The sequence below is a fragment of the Equus caballus genome, chromosome 4, assembly GCF_041296265.1.
Source record: "Equus caballus isolate H_3958 breed thoroughbred chromosome 4, TB-T2T, whole genome shotgun sequence".
Classification (NCBI taxonomy): Eukaryota; Metazoa; Chordata; class Mammalia; order Perissodactyla; family Equidae; genus Equus; species Equus caballus.
In genome coordinates, this window is record NC_091687.1 from 14806364 (window position 1) to 14813620 (window position 7257).

The following is a 7257-nucleotide window of genomic DNA, read 5'->3' on the forward strand; positions in this document are numbered from 1 at the left end:
TACAACATGACTATCATGGAAGTCTAGGGTCCCCACTTAACCTTTGCTGATCGGGATGGGGCGCTATTTTGTTCCATTGTATTTGGCAGGAGTAAAGCAGTTATTGTCTGTAAGTTTTCTATCTTGCTAAGTTGCCTGGTCCTTTGGTGAAAGTGAGGCTTTTGTTGGGGCTTTTTTTTCCTGCTCGCACTGGTGTTTCCAGGTTGCTAGCTTCTCCAGCACCCAGTCCAGGATATATTGAGCTAAAAGAGAACTCACTGCCATGTCTCTCAGGTCCCAAAGTTCCTTACCAGTCTGCCATCTTCTCTCTACCAGAGTTTTCTTATGTTTTGGTAAAGCCCAATTTATTAGTGTTTTCTTTCATAGTTGGTGATTTATATTTAAAATACCTTTGTCAAACCCAAGGCCATAAAGATTTTCTATGTTTTTGCTAGAAGTTTTATAGTTTTAACCTAATTTAACAATTAGATCTAAGATCCACTCTTTTTAATCTTGGCGTATAGTATCAGATAAAGGTTGAAGTTACTTTTTATGCATATAGCTATCCAGCTGTTTCAGAGCCATTAGTTGAAAATATTTTTTCTCCACTGAATTGCACTGGTAACTGTATTAGTCCACTTGGGCTGCTATAAACAGAATACCATAGATTGCATGGCTTATAAACAACAGAAATTTCTCACAGTTCTAGAGGCTGGGAAGTCCCAGATCAAGGCACCAGCAGATTCAATATCTGGCAGGGCCCACTTCCTCGTTTACAGATGGCTCTCTTTGCACTGTATCCTCACATGGCAGAAGAGGCAAGGGAACTCTCTAGGGTCTCTTTTAAAACGGGACTAATGACATTCATGAGGACTCCGCCCTCATGACCTAGTCACTTCCAAAGGGCCCCACCTCCTAATACCACGACAGTGGGGGCTAGGATTTAATATATGAAATTTCAGGGACACATACATTCAGCCTATAGCAGCACCTTTTTCAAAAATAAATGTGTGGGTCTATTTCTGTACTCGCTATTCTTTTTCACTGACTAACCTATCTTTATGCCAACACCACAGCTTCTTAAACATGTAGCTTTATAGTATAGCTTGTAATCATATAGTTTGAGTCCTCCAACTTGTTCTTCTTCAAAGTTGGTTTGCTCATTCTGAGTCCTTGATGTATCCATATAAATATTAGAATCAGTTTGCCAATTTCCACCAAAAGAGCTTGCTGGGATTTTTATTTGGATTGTATTGAATATATAGACTAACTTAGGAAGAATTGATATCTTAAGAACAGTGAGTCTCCCAACCCATGAGCATGGTTTAGCTCTCTGTTACTTTGATTTTCTTTAATTTCTCCAAGCAATGTTTTATAGTTTTGTGTAAAGGTCTTCCACATCTTTTTTCAAGTTTATTCATAAACAATTCATATTTTTCTTAGTACTGTAAATGGCATTAAAATTTTTCAATTTCTGATTGTTTGTTGCTGGCACATAGAAATACAACTGATGTGTGTATATTGATCTTGCATCTGTCACTGCCTAACTGTTAACAGTTCTAGAAGTTTTTGTAATCTCCCTCAGATTTTCTGTGTAGACAAGCATGCTATCTGAGATAAAGACAATTTTGCTTCTTTCCACTCTGTCTGCCTGTTTTCCTCTTGCCTTACAGAAATAGCTAGAACATCCAGTACAACAGTAGAGAGTAGTGACAGCAAACTTGCCTTATTCCTGATCTTTGCGGGGGGAAACATTTAGTCCTTCATCACTGTTATGGACTGAATGTTTATTTTCCCCCTAAAATTCATGTTGAAGCCCTAACCTCCAGTGTGGCTATATTTAGACATGGGACCTCTAAGGAAGTAATTACAGTCATGAATCACTTAGTGATGAGGATACTTTTGAGAGATGCATTATTAGGTGATTTTGTTGTTGTGCAAACATCATTGAGTGTACTTACACAAAGCGAGATGGTTTAGCCTACTATACACCTAGGCTATAAGGTACTAATCTTAAGGGACCACCATTGTATATGCAGTCCGTTGTTAACCGAAACATTATGTGGCACCTGACTGTAAGGTTAAATGAAGTCATGAAGGTGAGGCTCTGATCCAATAGGTCTCATGTCCTTATAAAACATCAGAGAGCTAGCACTCTCCACCAACCCCCACTCCCTGTGTTCACCCACCAATAAAGACCATGTGAAGATAAAGACAAAAATGAGGAGGCCATCTAGAAACCAGGAAGAGAGCCCTCACCAGAAACTAAGTCAGCCAGAACCTTGATCTTGGACTTCTAACCTCCAGAGCTGTCAGAAAATAAATTTATGCTGTTTAAAGTCACCTCATCTGTGGTATTTTCTAGGGCTGTCCTAGCAAACTAATACAGATTCCTTGGACTCAAGGATTTTCATGGGATTGCAGGTAAGCTATCAACCAGGATCATCCTAAGGCCTGAATAAAGAAGGATCAACTTCCAAGCTCATTCACATGGTGTTGGTAGGATTCAGTTCCTTGTGGGCTGTTGGACTGAGTGCCTTAGTTTTTTACTAGCTGTTTTGCCAGGAGGCCTCTCTCAGTTCCTTGGCACAGTGGCCTCTCCACAGGGAAGCTCACAATATGGCAGCTGGCTTCCATCAGAGGGAGGGAGAGGGAAAGAGAGAGGGAACGAGGCAGCAAGAAAACGAGAGGGAAAGAGAGGCTACCCAAGATAGAAGCCAGTCTTTTTCTTGCCCTAATCTCAGAAGTGACATCTCATCACCTTTCCAGTTAATTAGAAATGTCACTAAATCCAGCCCACACTAAAGGAGAGGAGATTATACAAGGGCCTGAATACTAGGACGTGGGGATTCTTGGGGGCCATCTTAGACATCTAGGACAATTTGAGCAATTTATAAAATAATACTAATGGATTAAAACTGATAGAATAAAAATACATGAGTCCACACTGATATAAACAAAATAACTGAATAAACAAATAAACAACAGAGAAAGAACAGCTCTTCCTTACAGTAGAATTCCTCTTAATAAATGCAGAAAGAAAACTAGAAAAAGAAAATTAACATTTGATAAACACCACAATAATAACTGCTGTAGGCAAGAATGGAATCTAAAATTAGTAGATCAAAGCATGATAAAAAATAAAGTATTCACATAGCTTCAAAGTTTCTCCCCACAAGCTACTTATTAATTTAAAAAGAGATTTTTTTATCTTCACTGTGTAGAAATCTGACAAATATCAACTTAACAAAGCGATCAGACTTAAGCAGTAATAAGACTTATAAATGTCACATCCCTCTGGTATGATGCACTAACAAGAGCAAAATATCACTCTGTAATAGGCTTGCCAAAAATGCATAACCTTAATCTTATCAATCAGAAAACCCAAACTAAAGGATATTCTACAAAATAACTTTCCCATACTCTTGAAAAGTGCCAAGGTCATCAAAGACAAAGAAAGACTAAAGAAGTGTCAGGGCCAGCCCGGTGGCGCAGCGGTTAAGTGTGCACGTTCCACTTCGGTGGCCCGGGGTTCACCAGTTTGGATCCTGGGTGCAGACATGGCACCGCTTGGCACGCCGTGATGTGGCAGGCGTCCCACATACAAAGTAGAGGAAGAAGGGCACAGATGTTCACGCAGGGCCAGTATTCCTCAGCAAAAAAGAGGAGGATTAGCAGCAGTTAGCTCAGGGCTAATCTTCCTCAAAAGAAGAAAAGAAAAAGAATTGTGTAGGATGGCAGGATGCTAAGGTGACAAGATAAGCAAATACAACATGGGATCCTAAATCAGATCCTGGACCAGAAAAAGGCCATTAGTTCGACAATTAGCAAAATTTGAGTAAAGTCTGTAAATTAGTTAATAGTGTTGTATACACGTTACTTTTCTGGATTAGATAATTGTATTACAGTTATGTAATACGCTAACATTAGGGGAAGCTGGGTGAAGGGTTTACAAGAACTCTGCGTATTGTTGTTATTTTATTTTAAACAGTGTTACAGACACAAAATTCACCCATTAGCAATCACTCCCTATTCATCCCCTGGCCCCTCCCCCCAGCCCTAGGCAACCACTAATCTACTTTCTGTCTCTGTAGAGTTGCCTATTCTGGACATTTCACATAAATTAATCATATAATATGTGGCCTTTTATGACTGGCTTCTTTTATTTAGCATGTTTTCAAGGTTTATCGATTGTTATATGTTGCATTGTGTCCCCCCAAAACTTGTTGAAGTCCTAACCCCCAGTACCTGTGAATGTGACTTTATTTGAAAATCGGGTCTTTGCAGATATCAAGTTAAGATGAGGTCATTAGGGTGGACCCTAATCCACTACGATTGCGTCCTTACAAAAAGGGGAAATTCGGACACATAAATTGACACACAGAGAGAAGACAATGTCAAGACACAAGGAGAACACCAACTACAAGCCAAGGAATTCCTGAAGCTACCAGAAACTAGGAGAGAGATGTGGAAAGGATTCTCCCCCACAGCCCTCTGAAGGAACCAACCCCACCAATACCTTGATTTCTGACTTCTAACCTCCAAAACTGTGAGACAATAAATTTGTTAAGCCACCCAGTTTGTTGTACTTCGTTACAGAAACCCCAGCAATCTAATACATCCATGTTGTAGCGTATATCGGTACTTTGTTCTTTTTATTGCCAAAAATATTCCATTTTGCAGATATATTACATTTTATCCATTAAACATTTGGGTTGTTTCGACCTTGTGGCTAGTCCGAATCATGGTGCTACAGACATTTGTGTACAAGTTTCTGTGTCAACATGCTTTCATTTCTCTTGGGTATATACTTAAGAAAGGAATTGCAAGGTCATAGAACTTTAACTTTTTAAGGAGCTGCCAAACTGTTTTCCAAAGTAGCCGCACCAAAGTGGGATCTCATCAAGATGGCGGCGTAAGCAGCCTCTGAACTCATCTCCTCCCACAAACACAACCAGGTTACAACTATTTTTGGAAAAATTACCCTGGATAGAAAACTGAAAACTGGATAAAAAGAACTCCCTCAACAAGGGACAGTCCTAAGGCAAAGGAGCTGCACCATTTTACATTCCCACCAGTAAAGTGTGAAGGTTCCAAATTCTCCACATCCTCACCAACACTTGTTATGGGCTGTCCTTTTGATTATAGCTATCCTAGAGGGTGTAAAGTGGTATCGCACTGTGGCTTTGATTTGCATTTCCCTAATGACTAACAATATTGAGCTTTATATTTTATGTGCTTATTGGCCATTTCTATATATTCTTTGAAGAAATTCCTACTCAAATCCTTTGCTCAGTTTTTAATTAGCTTGTCTTTTCTATTGAGTTTTAAGAGTTCTTTATATATTCTGGACCCTTATCAAATACATGATCTGCAAAAATTTTCTCCCCTTCTGTGGGTTGTCTTTTTGCTTTCCTGATGGTGCTGTTCGAAGTTTCAAAAACTTCCACATTTTTATTAAGTCCAATTTACCAATTTTTATCTTTTTTTTGAGGAAGATTAGCCCTGAGGTAACATCTACTGCCAATCCTCGTCTTTTGGATGAGGAAGACTGGCCCTGAGCTCACATCTGTGCCCATCTTCCTCTTCTTTACATGTGGGACGCCTGCCACAGCATGGCTTGCCAAGCGGTGCCATGTCTGCACCCGGGACCCGAACCAGCGAACCCCCGGCCACTGAAGTGGAACGTGCGAACTTAACCACTGCACCACCAGGCTGGCCGTATCAATTTTTAAATCTTTTATTATATTTGCAACACTTCTGTACATCTGAAATTACTTCAAAATAAAAAACTACATATAAAAGTTTATGTAATAAGTTTAGAAGACTATGCACTAAACTACCAAAAGAAGTAGAAATGGAACTTTTCATTTGCTATTCAACCCAATTCTGTTTCTTTTCTTTTTTTTCTGGATTATACAAGCGATGTAGATTCTCTGTGGAAATTTTGGAAATTAACATCATTAGTAAACTCACCATCCAGAGATAACCATCATTGTCATTGAGGTTTATATTCTTAGACAAATATATAACCATTTATAAAAATTTAGGGTCATCTGTTCTGAGGGAAGAGCCATGTAAACAATGCAAGGAGGGATAACTCATGGACTAACAGGAAATTGTGCTGCAAAGTAACACCAAAGAGAGGTGCTCAGCCAGGGGCATTCAGGGGGATGTTGCTTGAGCCAGTTTTGCAAGGTGAGTGATGGCTCTGCTTTAGGGAAAAGAAAGAGGGAACTTTCCACACAGAGGGCAGCCAAGAGTAAAGGAAAGTAGTGGGGGCAGTGATGGAAACTCTCGATAGTAAGCCCAAGCTAGACCATACCAGATTTTGATGTGCCTTAGATGACACTGGATGTAATCCTTGCAGGCCATGGGGCATCCTTGAAGAGTTTTTGGTCAAGGGGCTGGGGACCATAGAATTGTCTATAATACACTTTATATTCTGACTGAATACACACATATAGGTGATTGTATGTTGGTCAGAGACAGCCCCAGATTACACCTTTGGGCCTAGAGTAATTATGTTGCACCCCCTTTGCCTCTCAAAAATGTCACATTGTGGAGGATAAATGTTATCATCTACACACATACACACAATGGAACTTTCACCATTCTTCCCTCTACTATGTGAGATGCACTAATATTTTGTATTCTATATTATTTCATTTTTTAAATGTTGGCTGCAACCCATTAAACTGATTTCATGACACTAATTGTTCCTAATCCACAGTTCGAAAAATTCTGACCTAGATGCCTGCCAGGTCTTGGGAAAATGGAAAGGAGAGAGAAAATCAGGTTTGGATATGCAGCGGAAGGCCGTGGTTCTCAACCCTGGCAGTGCCATCAAAATCACCTGAAGCATTACTGAAAATGCACATCTCCAGGCCCGCTGCATTTAAAGATTTGTCATGTGTATTTCTACGGAAAGAGCTGTAACATATTTGACACATAACACGTAAAAGGGCAGGAATACTTACAGACTTAAGTTCAGAGCAGAGCTGAGAACCACTACTTTCAGGAGTATGTGACAGCCTGGTAGGGAGCCCAGGAGGCGGGGACCGAGAGCACGGCCGCCGGCACCTCTTAAGTGCTCGGCGAGTCGCTATTATACCAGCGAGCGCCCCTCTCTCCGCCGGCCTCCCCAGGCCCTCGCTGACCCGGGGGGCAGGGCCGCAGCCGGCAGACAGGCGACACGGCCGCTCCCGCTCGCCAGGCTCACTCTGCTTGCCGGCGCCGGGACGCGCCAAACGCGGGGCGCCGGCCCCACAGTGCCCC

The 7257-nt window shown here is 41.0% G+C and overlaps 1 protein-coding gene across 6 annotated transcripts in view; it reads right to left on the bottom strand.

Annotated features, from left to right (window-relative positions):
- Positions 1 to 7252, bottom strand: part of URGCP (upregulator of cell proliferation) — an 83306-nt gene extending 76054 nt beyond the window's left edge. For 2 of the 6 annotated variants that reach the window (XM_070265525.1, XM_005609110.4), the window contains exon 1: positions 6960 to 7135. The gene's annotated coding sequence lies outside the window, so the exon portion shown is untranslated. Of the gene's footprint in view, positions 1 to 6959 lie in introns of all 6 variants that reach the window. The other 4 variants (XM_070265526.1, XM_070265529.1, XM_023638976.2 and 1 more) reach the window with 4 other exon arrangements.
- Positions 7253 to 7257: the final 5 nt, after the last annotated feature.